Raw genomic sequence first — 15,945 nt, forward strand, 5'->3', positions numbered from 1 at the left:
GACCTAACATGTGCGGTACATTCACATATTATCTCACGTACCTCAAAGCCTGTCAGTAGACTCATAAAGGCTTCATGTAATCCGCTTTCGGCGGATGAAATTCCTTCCATCACCGTACCCATCAGTGTACGGTGTTCTTCTGAGATGGCCTCTCGCCCCAACAGCTCCCTCAGAACCTCCGACCGCATACCAGACGGTGCCGGACTCTTTTGTTCCCTCTCTTCGAGAGCCAGACGCTGGGGACTTCGGGGGACTATGGGATTATCTTCTGACCTCACTGGATCCAGAGAGGCCCTCAGTGACGACACTTCGGGGTCGCCCGCTTCTTGAGCGGAGGAGTCCGGGGGAGGCGTTTCGCTCTCCATCATCTCCGGAAGAAGATCCCCCGAAGACGAGCTCAGCTGAGAAGGGCTAAGACCCGAACTGCAATATATATGCGGCGGTTATTTTCTCAGAAGAAAGATAGTATACCTTCACTATTAAAGTATTTTTTGGATCACTTACGACTTGTTGGAGGGTTGACCCCCCCGCGGATTTTGTGCAGCAAGAGCACCCCCCGAGGCAGGACCCTCTGTTGGAGACTTCTTCTCCCGTTTGGAGGCCTCGACTTCTGGATCCTCGGAAGCAGTCCTCTTCCTCCCCCGGTTATCCTCCTTCATGGAGGCGCTCTTTCCCTCGGTTGGAACTGGCAGCGATGGGGGCCCGCTTCCGCCCATATTATTCCCCCCTTTATCTTCCTTCGAGGGCTCCGGGCAAGGTGCGAGCTCGAGCATGTTTCCAATACTGGATTTTCCAAACCCTCAGGGAGGGGGGCCGAACACCGAATCATCTTTGCCTTTGTTAGCCAGTCCTGGTCAAAGAGCGATCTCTCAGAAATAACTTCATGATGAATAAAAGACGGTGCGTTTGGCTAGAGGATTTCTTACTTGTTCGGCGGCGCGGTTACTACTCAGGCCCATGTCCTCGTTAGTATCCGGACACTCTATTTGAGGTCCGAAGAATGACTTGCACATCTCCTCGTGCGTCAGGCCGAGGAAACTTCGAATGGCACGCGGTCCTTCTGGGTTGAACTCGCACAAGCGAAGGGGCCGGCGTTTGCAAGGCTGGACTCGACGAACCAGCATAACTTGCATTACCAGAACCAAATTAAAATCTCCCTCGAAGAGATCTTGAATGCGGCTTTGCAGTATAGGCACGTCCTTGGCTGAACCCAGCTCAGACCTCTGCTAATCCTTGACATCAGTTGTGGTGGGGGCCCGAGCGGAAAGCGGGGGCAGCCGCCCACTTGGCACTTCTGGGAGCCGTGACGTAAAACCACTCCTGTTGCCATAAATCGGACACCTCTGGAAAGGAACCTTTCGGCCAAAAGCTCCTGCCATCTTGCCTATTGACGCGCCTTCGCACGCTGCATGTTTCCCCTCGATCATCTTCGGCTTCACTTCAAAGGTCTTGAGCCACAGGCCAAATTGAGGGGTAATGCGGAGGAAGGCCTCACACACGAGAATAAATGTCGAGATGTGGAGAAAGGAGTCCGGAGCTAGATCGTGGAAATATAGCTCGTAATAGAACATCAAACCCCTGACGAAGGGATCCAGAGTGAGGCCTAGGCCTCGGAGGAAGTGGGAGTCGAACACGACGTTCTCATTGGGTTCGGGAATAGGGACGACCTGCCCTCGAGCAAGCAGCCGATGCGAAACCTAGGCGGTCAAGTATCTAGCCTCCCTCAACTTCTTGATATCCTCTTCTGTGACGGAGGAGGGCATCCATCGGCCTTGAAGGCTGGATCCGGACATGATTGAAGATCTGGAGCACCTGACCTAGGCTTCGGGTGTTAGAACTCGAGCCGAGGGAGGGGTTCGATTGAGCACGAGAGGGAAAAAGCAAAAACCTTGTCCCTTTATAAAGAGGGTGAATATCAAGCGTCCTCTCCATAGCCCTTTGGGACTTGCCTATAATATAGGAGTCCTAGACACGGTTGGGTTACCCACGACCGCATTAATGAGAATCCCGTAATTGGGGGAACACGATCTCTGCTTTGACAAGACGTGTCAAGAAACCGCCTCGCGTTATGTGCGGAGCTGGTTGAAGAAAAACGGTTCGAATAATCACCGGGCCATGACATAACATCATGCTGCCAAAACAAGTCAGCAAATTGGATTTGCAAAAATATTATTCACTCTACGGTGGTATGTGGAACTTATTTTGCAGGGTAGGACACTATCCTCGTATTCAAATTCTTTTGTGATGTATTCGGAGAAGGAACCCGCCTTGCAATGCCGAAGACAATACTGCGCGCCGGACTCATCGACATTGAAGCCTGGTTCAGGGGCTACTGAGGGGAGTCCTGGATTAGGGGGTCTCCACACAGCCGGACTATATCCTTTGGCCGGACTATTAGACTATGAAGATACAAGATTGAAGACTTTGTCTCGTGTCCAGATAGGACTCTACTTGGCGTGGAAGGCAAGCTAGGCAATATGGATATGTATATCTCCTCCTTTGTAACCGACCTTGTGTAACCCTAACCCTCTCCGGTGTCTATATAAACCGGAGGGTTTTAGTCCGTAGGGGACAAAAACCACAACATACAATCAGACCATAGGCTAGCTTCTAGGGTTTAGCCTCTCCGATCTCGTGGTAGATCTACTCTTGTACTACCCATATCATCAATATTAATCAAGCAGGACGTAGGGTTTTACCTCCATCAAGAGGGCCCAAACCTGGGTAAAACATTGTGTCCCCTGCCTCCTGTTACCATCCGGCCTAGACGCACAGTTCGGGACCCCCTACCCGAGATCCGCCGGTTTTGACACCGACAGCAGGGAAAAGACTTAGTGAAAATCTAAGTCCCTGAAATCAGCAATAACACGAGAGCTACTTTGCATGCTTGTTTCACTCATCAAAGTGCACAAAGAGACATGTCATAAATACTAGCATGTAGCAGGCAAGAAAATGAAACTAACCATGGGACAAACACCTACATGGCATGATTGAAATAAATCACACAAAAATGACAAAACAGCCTCATGATGCAAAAAGCCATGTTCATGAACTTTCTCAAATGCAAAAACCAAAGCTACCACTGGATTGGTGGGCTTTTTCTACCCCAAAAACATATATAATATGTTAGGGTTGCTGTAGAGAAATCCCCACAAATGCTCTAAGATGCAAAGTTCCTAAAAAGGAAACAGACAGAAAAAGGAAATAGCCTAAAATGGAAACGTCCCAAAATGGACAAATGCCCATTTGGGTTAAAAACAGGGGCGTGAGGATGACATGTGGGCCAGTGGGTCCACGTGTCAGGTGAGTGTGTGTGGGGTGCGCAAGAGAGACTGGCAATTGGGCCTGGCGGGACGTGAGGCTGCCCGGTGGGTCTGGCATGGGCCCACAGGGCGGTGACGCACGCGCGTGGGAGCAGGGGAAAACAGAGGAGGGGTCGGCGGCGATCGAGCGCGGCGGGGGCCTCGCCGGAGTTGCTCCGGTGGATCTACGGCACGGCGGAGAGGCGCGAAAGGATCACAGGAAGATCCCGCGTTCCCGGGTGCCACTAGCCGCACCGGACGACGACGGAGTCGACGCCGGCGATGAGCTACAAAGGCGGCGACAAGAGCGGAGGAACGAGGCGAGGTGATGGACTAACGGGTCTGCAAGAGCTCGGCTCAGACACGCGCGGCACTACGAATCTCCTAGACATGACAAAAACGGCGAAGGGTGCCCGGAGCATCTCGTTTGCGCGAGGTCCGGCAGTGGCGTGATTGGGCGCGAGGAGTTAACGGCGACGGAGTGCACAAAATGAACACAACGTGGTGCTCGGCTTGGCGTGGAGTGGACGGAGACGACGGTGAGGCGCAACGAACAGCAGCGGTGGCCGGAGTCGAAGATGAGGAAGAAGACGATGCAACGACGGGTCCCGGCTCCACGTAGTCGACGTCGTGGATGTAGATGACGGCGGGGAAGATGAAGGACACGACAGGCGAGGCCAGAGTTGATGATGAGCACACCGGCGACGAGGACGCGCTCTCAGATGCACATGGGAACGGCTGAAACCGATGGATCCGGAGTGTTTGGTGGCCTGGCGGTGGCTGGGAGAGGGAGAGGGAACCCTAGGGGGTTAGGTAGGGCAAGGAGGGAGAGCTGAAAGGGCCCAGGTCGACGAGGTGAAGCTCGCGCGCTCTCGTGCTCGCTGTCCCCATGGCGACGGCGAGAGGAGAGGGAAAAGGTGGGTGCGCGCTACAAGGAGGCACAGACAGGTGGGGCTGAGGCGGCCACGTGGCAAGAGGCTAGCGGGTGTGTGCGAGCGAGCAGGTGTGAAAAGGAGGGAGAGGGGGCTGAGTGAGCTGGCCGGCGCGCTGGGCTCGCTGGTGCGGGGGCCAGCTGGGCTTGCCTGGGAGGCCAAGGCCCAGTTGGGTGCTGCTGCTGCTGTTGCTCTGCTTCTCTTCCGTTTCTAATTTTCTTCAGACAGAAAAACAAAAGGAAAAGCATGGGGGAATTGGGGAGGAGTTTGAGTAGTATAAAAATATCCTCATGATCCTGAATTTTTGTAGCATTTAATAAAATTTGTTTGGTAATTTTTAAAGGTACAAAAATATTCCAAGTGTGAATAAAATTCAAACTTGATGCATTTTTTAACACAACTAAAACAATTCTAAAATAGGTGAAATTTGGCACGGGGGTTCAAGGCATGGTGCAAGAATTTTGGGAAAAAGATGAGCATAAGAGGAGAAGGGTAGAGGTGCACTTGCCAATGGAAGAAAAGAGGGGAAGAGGTGGTGATGAGTGAAGGGGAAGGATGATACTTAGATTCCAAGGATCATGCCACAAGCAACATGCTAAGATGAAGATGCACATGATGATGCCATGATGCAACAAGATGAACATGATATGAAATGCATGACAAGAATAAAACAAAACAATGGCAAAAACCCAACCACAAGGGAATATCATAACTTAGATCCGAAAATTGCAAGAGTTGGAAAACAAATATGGCAAGTTACATATGGGGCGTTACACATCTGTCCCAACAGTGAGCCGACACGTGTTTCCTCCAGCCAATGATGATTTTACACGTGGAAAATCCCCATTGGTCGGGGCTGTTAGCGGGTTATCGGATCCAAAACCGGACCCGATAGCTTAACGGTGTTCCGTTATGGTGGATGCCATGTGTCGGTCACCCTTGACGAAAGCACTTCTGTGACGAGCGATTTATCGTAATGGAAGTGGACACTTCATGATGATAATTTTGGTAATGTCATCTAACACTTCTACGACAGCACAGGTATGACTATCTTGATTCTGTCATAAAATTATCATGGATGTACATGCATGACAGAAAACGTGACCTACTGTGACAAACACGTATCATCACGGAAGTGTATTTTTTTGTAGTGCTTATATGATTTCAAGGACATGACCACTTGCAAACCAGCCTCTGAAAATACAGTTTTACCATGGAAAGACATATGGCAAGAAAATTTATTACAAAATAAATTTCCTCAACTGCATTCCTATGCAAAAGATTATAACATTACCATTGCCACAACCCTAGATTATGTGGAAAGTGATTTATATGATATGTTCCATCTACCAATGTCATTCATAGCTACTGTGTAAAGTCAGGAATTGCATGACATACTCAATGATCAGCTCAGCAAGAATAACATAGATATCTAGCAATTCAGATGGTAGACTAAATACTACTCCAACACTAAGGTATATCTCCATCTTATTAGCAACCCACCTAATGCACCAAAACCATTTCAATGGATATGGAAGTCAAGCAAGCTACCAAAGCAAAAGTTTCTTTTTTGGTTACTCCTACTGGACAGGCTAAACACTAGGGACCTACTATCAAGAAGAAAATAGATGTGTTCTGTGTGAAGAAGAACCAAATGAGTATCTATAAAACCTATTATTTAATTATGACTTCCACTAGAATTCTTGGATGGCACTAGGGATGGAACGAAACATTGATCTGGATACAGTAGACATGATGATAGAGGGCAATAGTAGATACTCCATTGCAGGGTTCAAAGACTGCTTAATTGCTGGATGTTGGAGCATCTGGAGGCATATGAATGCTATCATCTTTGACAATAAAACGAAAGACATAGAGTACTGCATATGATGCTTCAAGGAACACTATAGTACCATCATAAAAAAATGCCAAACCTAGTTTAAAAGAGGGAATGCAAGCATGGCTTGATACATTGTGAACTATTTCATTGTAATGACTTTGGCACACTTGTGTATAGCCACATGTATATGTCTTATATATTAATAGAAAAGGAGTTACAATGGTAGTTTTCCCCGTTGTGTTTTCTCAAAAATTAAAGAATATATATACACCTCATTTTCAAGCAAACAAAAGCACACACTACAAAACATACACTTATGTGATGATACGTTTTTGACATAGTAGGTCACTTTTTTGCCATGCTTGTACATCCATGACGATTTTATGATAGAATCAAGATAGTCATACTTGTGCTATCGTAGAAGTGTTCCATGACAGTACCAAAATTATCATCACGGAAGTGTCCACTTCCATGAAGATAAATAGCGCGTCATGGAAGTGTTTTCGTCAAGGGTAACCGACACGTGGCATCCACCGTAACGGGTCTCCATTAAGCTATCTAGTCTGGTTTTGGATCCGATAACCCGTTAACAGCCCAGACCAATGAGGATGTTCCACGTGTAAAATTCTCATTGGCCGGAGGAAACACATGTTGGCTCACCGTTGGGACAGATGTCAACCATTCATTGGACAGGAGGTGCCTATGATACGACGACACGTGGCACGACCCAACAGAGGCCCATTCCGGTGAAAAGGCTGGCCCGTTTGACTTGGTCAAAAGGTAATGGGCCGGCCCACGAAAAGCCTGTTAACGGCCTATTCGTATATAACCCATTTACGGCCCGCTAATTCCCAGCTCGTTGCAGCCTAGCAGAATTAAGCCCAGTAGCTTCATCTGGGCCATCCAATGTGATTCCAGCCCATTGTAACTTCCGGCCAATGTATGGACCATGATGTCTTTCAGCCCATATGAGGCCCTTTGTAACTCTTGGCCCATTAATGGCCTGTGGTGAATCTGGCCCGTAATGAACAGTGTACCGCTTTATACCCATTAACGGCCCATTATTCCATAGGGCCATTTCCAACCCATGTTATCTTTCGGCCTTCTCAGGGCCCATTTATTCTTGGGCTCATTTCCAGCATTCGGTTACTTATGGCCCGTTACTGGCCTTTTCTGCTTGTGGGCCAAATTCAGCACGTGGTTACAATCGGCCTGTTTGCGGCCTGTTAATCCGTTGGGCCATAGCGTCATCAAATACGGCCGAATAACGATGGCCCGTTATGCTCGGCCCATGAAGGGACGATGCCAAATCTAGCCCGTTTATGGCCCATAATGCAGTCTGTTATTGGCCCATGTTTGGCTGATCGATCATACGGCCCGTAGAAGGCCCATTGATGCTATGACCCATAGAAGGCCCATTGATTCTACAGCCCGTAGAAGGCCCATCGATGCTACGACCCGTAGAAGGCCCATTGATTCTACGGCCCGTAGAAGGCCCATTGTTTCTATGGCCCTTAGAAGGCCCATTGTTTCTACGTCCCGTAGGAGGCCCATGGTAACTACAGTAAATATGTAGCCCATGGTTATTTTGGCCTAGTTTTAAAAAATAGGTTGTTGCGGCCACTAGCAAACTACAGAAAGAGAACCGCACTAACTACAAGCAAACAAATAAACAAGACAACGAGGAAATAAATAAGCAAGAAACTTAAGCTAGGCTATCACGGCTATTACACATATTACATCCACTGGGCATCAAAGTTCGCCACCAGTGCAAATATAGGGAAGAAAGCAGCATATCATATACACTGGTTGTCAAAGTTGGCGCATGTGCAAATAAATGCCGCAGCAAAACAAGTCTAGAACTAAAACCACTTCAGAAGAGCTCAAGAAACAATATCCTGGGTACCCATAATGCTGGCAAGATGCTTAGCAAGCTTATTAACTTTCTCTAGTTTGGCGCTTAAATCCTCCAGCGCTTGTTCTTGCACTAGAAAGTATGCATCTAAATTCTGCAGGGACTTCCTCAATCCTTCAGCTTCCTGTCGCAGCACATCTGATCGATGTCTTTGAACTTGAAGTTGAGACTCAAGAAGACAACTGATTCAGGCAGCGAGTTTGAAGAGCTTGTGCCAGCAGTAGTGGCCAACAACTCAACACTACATCAAGACAGGACTTTTGGGTTCTCTCACTGTCGTCAAGATATTTTTTATTAGCTTTCTTAGAGACCAACAGGGATGTCTCACTATCTTGAACCATATATGCATTACTTCCTTTACCATTGCATAACGGGGTATTGTTCTCCAATATTTTGTCCACATTCTAAAAGAGAAACAAGCAAACACATCACAGGTTTACCATGTTGTATATGAAACTCATTTTGGTAAATCAGTTCAGTAGTAAAGTGGACAGGATAACAGCATGAAACAAACATATATCTATGTACCATGGTCACTTTATGATCTATATCATTCTAGTTTTTGTTGCCAAATCAAGATGGAGACATAGTTTAAATAATATTTGTTCAAGACAAAGCAGAATAGACAAAATATAAGTGTGGGAAACTACAGAGCAATAACAACACTTGTAATGTGCATGACATGAGAACATAACTATTTATTCAATTGACGTTTAAATCAACATAGAGCAAATTACAATAGCAAACCAATTAAAGAAACAGGTTTAAAACATACCTGTTGCGCCATTGGAGTTTCAATTCCATCCTTAAAATTTTAAAATATATGGTATGAGTAAGTACAGTGATGCAAGATCAAAGGAGTATGAACCATAGCTACAAAACCTGACCTAAGAACAATTCTTCTTCTGCTTTAAGAGTTGAGTTGGTATTCGGAGTAGTGGTCCTCGTGCTTTGGGCACTGCAGTTCCCTTACTAACTGCTCATGTTTGGGTGCACTATGGTGGAGACAGTGCTGTGTTAACTGGAACTAGGTTACTATCTGCTAGGGTTGGGGTGAGAAGGGGTGTAGCCGGTTCTCTGTCCAACTGGGTAGGGGTACGATCTGCGGGAGTCTAGGTTATGTGTGGTGGGGCTGGTTCTTGGGCAAGTACAACCGTGGTTCTATCTGCATCAACTGGTAGCACTATCTTTTCCGAAGACCTTGTTGTTACTCCCTTAGATACTGCCATCACCCTCTCCAATTCAAATGGCTGATAAACAAGAAAAGTAATTGAATGTACAGACATTGTATGATAGACAGGTGCAATCGATAGTGGGGAATAAAAGAGGGCATGAAATAATTCACAGTTATGTTGTCAACCAAATAGGATAGCATGACACAATTTCACATATATGATGGCTAACTAAACAGGATAGCATGACAAAGTTTCACATATATGATGGCTAACTAAAAAAGATGAAAAGGCATAGTTCAAAATATGATGACTATGTAAACAGGATGACATGATATAACTATATAATGTGCTTATTAAATAGGTTGGCATGCCATAATTCACATACATGCCGCCTATGGAAACATCATAGCATGATATAATTCACGGATAGAATGACATAATTCAAAATATGATGACTATAAACACTAAACATGATGAGATGATATAACTATATGATGTCTTTATTAAATGGGTTGACATGCCATAATTCATATAGATGTTGTGTATGTAAACATGATGGCATGATATAATTCAAATATATGATTTATATACTAAGCAAGTAAGTAGATGGAAATCGCATATATGATGTAAAAACTAAGCAATGCAAGACAACATGCATGACATGAGTAATATAACGTTGACAAGTTTGAGCATAGACCTTAAGGGGGGGATAGCATTGGTCATCAGTCTCTGAATCCCCCTCTAAGGAGCTCTCTGTAACCAGCAAGATGTCTGCTTCAGCAGGTGATACATCTCCATCGTACCTATAATTTTTTATTATTGCATGCCAATATTCTACAACTTTTATATACTTTTGGCAACTTTTTATACTATTTTTGGGACTAACATATTGATCCAGTGCCCAGTGCCACTTCCTGTTTGTTGCATGTTTTTGTTTCGCAGACAATCCATATAAACGGAGTCCAAACGGGATAAAAACTGACAGAGATTTTTTTTGGAATATATGTGATTTTTGGGAAGAAGAATCGACGCCAGACGATGCCCGAGGGGGCCATGAGGCAGGGGGCGTGTCCCAAGGGGTCAGGCGCGCCCAGGGCCCTCGTGGCCACCACATAAGGCAGTTGGTGCCCTCCTTTCTCCGCAAGAAAACTATTATCCGGGTAAAAATCGTGTCCAAAATTCAGCCCAATCTGTGTTACGGATCCCCAGGAATTTAATAAACGGTGAAATGACGGAATAAGGAATGCAGAAACAGAGAGACAGATCAAATCTCGAAGGGACTCTCGCCCCTCCGCCACTATGGAGGCCATGGACCAGAGGGGAAGCCCTTCTCCCATCTAGGGGGAAGGTCAAGGAAGAAGAATAAGGGGGGCTCTCTCCCCCTCTCTTCCGATGGCGCCGGAACGCCGCCGGGGCCACCATCATCACCGCAATCTACACCAACAACTTCACCGCCGTCATCACCAACTCTTCCCCCCTCTATGCAGCGGTGTAACCCCTCTTTTACCCGCTATAATCTCTACTTAAACATGGTGCTTAACGCTATATATTATTTCCCAATGATGTATGGCTATCCTATGATGTTTGAGTAAATCCGTTTTTTCTTATGGGTTAATTGATGATCGTGATTGGTTTGAGTTGCATGTTTTATTATTGGTGCTGTCCTATGGTGCTCTCCGTGTCGCGCAAGCATGAGGGATCCCCGCTGTAGGGTTTGCAATATGTTCATGATTTGCTTATGCTGGGTGGTGTGAGTGACAGAAGCACAGACCGGAGTAAGTACGTTGTTTGCATATTGGAGTAAAGAGGACTTGATGCCTTATAATGCTATGGTTGGGTTTTACCTTAATGATCTTTAGTAGTTGCGGATGCTTGCTAGAGTTCCAATCATACGTGCATATGATCCAAGAAGAGAAAGTATGTTAGCTTATGCCTCTCCATCAAATAAAATTGCAATAATGATTACCGGTCTAGTTATCGATTGCCTAGCGACAAATAACTTTATTATGTGACAACAAGCTCTCTACTAAACTAACTTAGTTGTGTCTTCATCTAAACAGCCCCTACTTTTTATTTACGTGCTCTTTATTATCTTGCAAACCTATCCAACAACACCTGCAAAGTATTTCTAGTTTCATACTTGTTCTAGGTAAAGTGAACGTTAAGCATGCGTAGAGTTGTATCGATGGTCGATAGAACTTGAGGGAATATTTGTTCTACCTTTAGCTCCTCGTTGGGTTCGACACTCTTACTTATCGAAAGAGGCTACAATTGATCCCCTATACTTGTGGATTATCAAAACCTTTTTCTGGCGCCGTTGCCGGGAAGTTATAGCATGGGGTGAATATTCTCGTGTGTGCTTGTTTGCTTTATCACTAAGTAATTTGTATTTACTGTCCTTAGTTGTTTTCTATCTTTAGTTATGGGTAGGAAATGCAAAATACCAAAAAATTAGTTGTACCTACTGAACCAATGGTTGAAGAACCACTCAAAATCTATCACACTACTAAAGCTTTTTACTTGGATCATCTTCCATCCTTGTGTACTCGTGCTGAAACCCCAACTAACTTAGCTGAGGGAAATATTTAGATGAACATGCTTGTTATGTGCGACACTGCATATCTGAAAAAGGGAAACTTTTACTGGATCAAATTCATCGTTTGCAATGTTATGCTTGGAATTTATGTGAAATATATGATGTTACTTGTTGTTCTGAAAACCCTAAGAAACACCTTGTGGCACCTCGGCTCAAAGTGACCGGTTTACCCTGTATTGCCAGCCCAGAGACCATGTCTTCTGGCAACACACAACATCTTGGTACAGAAAGCAACCACTTTATTGATGCTAGCGGATCATAGTTTATATTACCACATGTGTCAAGGCCAAGCTGCACACACGGTGCGGCTGCACAATATGTACATTATTTAGTGAACATGAAGAGGGCCTCGATCATAAGAACTACACGGCACCGGAACAACGTCGTAGCGGAGACTCCATAGCACAGGGACACCGATGTGGACACGATATATACTTGAGCAGCACTCCTTTCCAACGAGACTTTCCTGAAATCTGGCATGACACGCCAGGTCAGTACATTGAATGTCCTTGCAAGCTCACAATGGGCATATCATAATGACAAACAAAATCATGATAATTAACCAATTAATAATGCAATAATACTTCAACATGTTGTGACCATGCTTTTGTGATAAAAGTCCCTCGGGACTGGCCTACCAATCGTGATCATTCTTGGATCACAACCATACCACCATCGTGGTCTTGACTAGAAGTATCTCGTGATCCTTACGGCGATCACAACCACGACCAGTACCTGGTCTCGAGCATCTTGATGGCTTTCCACCATCATCAATAGTGCAAAGTTCATAACTTAGTGTGCAAAATTTATTAAACGTTGACCCATGGTGTGACCTACTATAAGCGTTTCCATAAACATGGACTCGACCATCGATAGATTATTATACTCTGCAGAGGTAGCACATTGTACCCACACCACGGAACCCATGGCCTCGTACTCCCATTCGGGTGGACCAACGGCATTCCGACGAAACACCTCCATTGCCATGACACTCTCCCGGCCACTCCGACACAATCCCCACTGGGCTAGTCCTTGGTGGCCCCGTGTCTACCAAAGACACAACGACCACCGTCTTGGCCAAAACGATCCCACAAGGGGACCGGGTACCATAATCTCAACAACGGGCACACAAGGTTATGTCTGCTCACCGGGACAGGGTGAGCATGCCCATAACCTTCTCTAGTTGGAGGCACCGACCAAAGGCATGACAATGGATCGAATCAAGGCCTCCCATAAGGCAAATGTGGTTGCACAGGAAAAAACTCGATTCAGTGGCACCATGACCCGGCTAACGATATGTTCAAGTTGAGTTATATTCAGGTTCAACTTAAAGTAAAAATAACCGGTGTCATAGTATGCCATGAAATGCAACACTAACATATGCATCACATATTAACGGAAATGACTGAGTCAAGTATATTCACACTAAGCATAAACATCAACAACTCATGCCATTTTTCTGGTTAACATAATCCTCACTTTAAACGGAATATTTTCTAGCAAATTTTTATTATTCTACTCATGCAAGAAAATAACTTCAAGTAATTACTCATATGCATGATGAAATTATTCTTTTATCATCACAAATAAATCATATTTTCTTTACCAGCTAAGTTAGTTTCAAACATTATGTAAATCAAGCATATAACTAACACAAGTACTTAACAGAATATCAATAACATAATAGTTATTTAAATGCATAGTTTAACTCTTTTATTCAAGTAAGAATATCATAAATATTGAAATGGCACCATGAAAATGTTGTTGTGGCTTCCCTTAGTGCAGATGAGGTTCACAAGCCTTCTGGTGATCCTCAAGACAAGCCTCACCCTCTGAAAATAATTTTAAACACAAGAAGAAAATATCAAGAAACCTTCTAAAATCACCATAAATTCTAGAAAGCTCAGAAAAATCTCATTTTTGGTGACCTATTAGATTTCTTTGCAAAGAACACAATGCAAAAAGAATCAATTCATTTGGACTTATGGTTAAAGAGTTATAGTTGTTTGAAGCTCTATGGAAATTAATTGAATTTGAATTTAGATAAAACAAACTAGGGGGGTGACGTCGAAGGCGTAAAGCCTCGGGGCGCCACCACTTGTACCGCTTCACGCGCGTACAGAGTGGCTGACTAGCGGGCCCCGCTAATCAGGTGAGGTGGAGGGGAAGAAGGAAACAGAGAGGGTCGCGGCCTCGCCGAAGCTCACGCCGGCGACGAGGGCTCCTTGGCCAAAACGAGAGGGAGGGATCGAGGCGCACCTGCCCGTACCCGTAGCGTAGCTAGGGGTGGCCGGACGGCGTCGGATTTGACCTCGCAAGCAGAGGCAGAGAGCGGGGGTCATCGGAGACGAAGACGATGGCGAACTGCAGCGACTCCAGGGGCTCCATGTGGACGGAACGACTTCACCGAAGAGAGGCGGAGGCTCTGGAAGGGTCGCCCGGCCTGGGAGAGGCTAGTGCTACCGTGGCAACCCGAGAGGATCTCCGGCGAGCTCGAGCTCAGGGACGGCGGCCCGCGGCTGCTACCTCTTGAGCACTGCATTGGTTTCCCTCGAAGAGGAAGGGATGATGCAGCAAAGTAGTGTAAGTATTTCCCTCAGTTTTTGAGAACCAAGGTATCAATCCAGTAGGAGGCTATGCGCGAGTCCCTCGTACTTGCACAAAACAAATAAATCCTCGCAACCAACGCAAATAGGGGTTGCTAATCCCTATAAGGCCACTTACGAGAGTGAGATCTAATAGATATGATAAGATAATATTTTTGGTATTTTTATGATAAAAGATGCAAAGTAAAATAAAGGCAAAGTAAATAGCAAAGGAAATAACTAAGTAGTAGGAGATTAATATGATAAAGATAGACCCGAGGGCCATAGATTTCACTAGTGGCTTCTCTCGAGAGCATAAGTATTCTACGGTGGGTGAACAAATTACTGTTGAGCAATTGACAGAATTGAGCATAGTTATGAGAATACCTAGGTATGATCATGTATATAGGCATCACGTCTGAGACAAGTAGACCGACTCCTACCTACATCTACTACTATTACTCCACTCATCGACTGGTATCCAGCATGCATCTAGAGTATTAAGTTAAAAAAACAGTAATGCAAGATTGAACCCAAAGCTAAGCACTTCTCCCATTGCAAGAAAGATCAATCTAGTAGGCCAAACCAAATTAATAATTTGAAGAGACTTGCAAAGATAACCAATCATACATAAAAGAATTCAGAGAAGATTCAAACATTGTTCATAGATAGACTTGATCATAAACCCACAATTCATCGGTCTCAACAAACACACCGCAAAAAGAAGATTACATCGAATAGTTCTCCACAAGAGAGGGGGAGAAGATCCAAAACGAGAGAAGAATCCATCTAGCTACTAACTATGGACCCGTAGGTCTGAGGTAAACTACTCACACTTCATCCGAGGGGCTATGGTGTTGATGTAGAAGCCCTCCGTGATCGATGCCCCCTCCGGCGGAGCTCCGGAACAGGCCCCAAGATGGGATCTCGTGGATACAGAAAGTTACGGCGGTGGAATTAGGGTTTTGGCTCTGTATTTGATCGTTTGGGGGTACGTAGGTATATATAGGAGGAAGGAGTACGTCGGTGGAGCAACAGGGAGCCCACGAGGGTGGAGGGCGCTTGGGGGGGTAGGCGCGCCCCCTACCTCGTGGCCTCCTCTTTTCTTTCTTGACATAGGGTCCAAGTCTCCCGGGTCTTGTTCGTTGAGAAAATCGCGTTCCCGAAGGTTTCATTCCGTTTGAACTCCGTTTGATATTCCTTTTCTTCGAAACCCTAAAACAGGCAAAAAACAACAATTCTGGGTTGGGCCTCCGGTTAATAGGTTAGTCCCAAAAATAATATAAAGTGGATAATAAAGCCCAATAATGTCCAAAAAAGTAGATAATATAGCATGGAGCAATCAAAAATTATAGATACGTTGGAGACGTATCAGCGGCCTGCCTGCCCGGGCTACGGCTATCTACACGTTTGTGGAGTGTGTGGGAGTGGAGGATGGTGCTCGAGGAGGCTGTCGGTGGCTCCATTTATAGGCGAGCGGAGAGGAGTGGATAGGGCTCCGCCGGCGGCACCTGGACACTGCGCCCGGCGACGAGCGACGTCAATAAGAGAAGGAGAAGGCGACACAGCTCATGCGAGGACTATGGGCGATTAAAATGGT

This window comes from Triticum urartu, chromosome 4 (assembly GCF_003073215.2).
Source record: "Triticum urartu cultivar G1812 chromosome 4, Tu2.1, whole genome shotgun sequence".
Classification (NCBI taxonomy): Eukaryota; Viridiplantae; Streptophyta; class Magnoliopsida; order Poales; family Poaceae; genus Triticum; species Triticum urartu.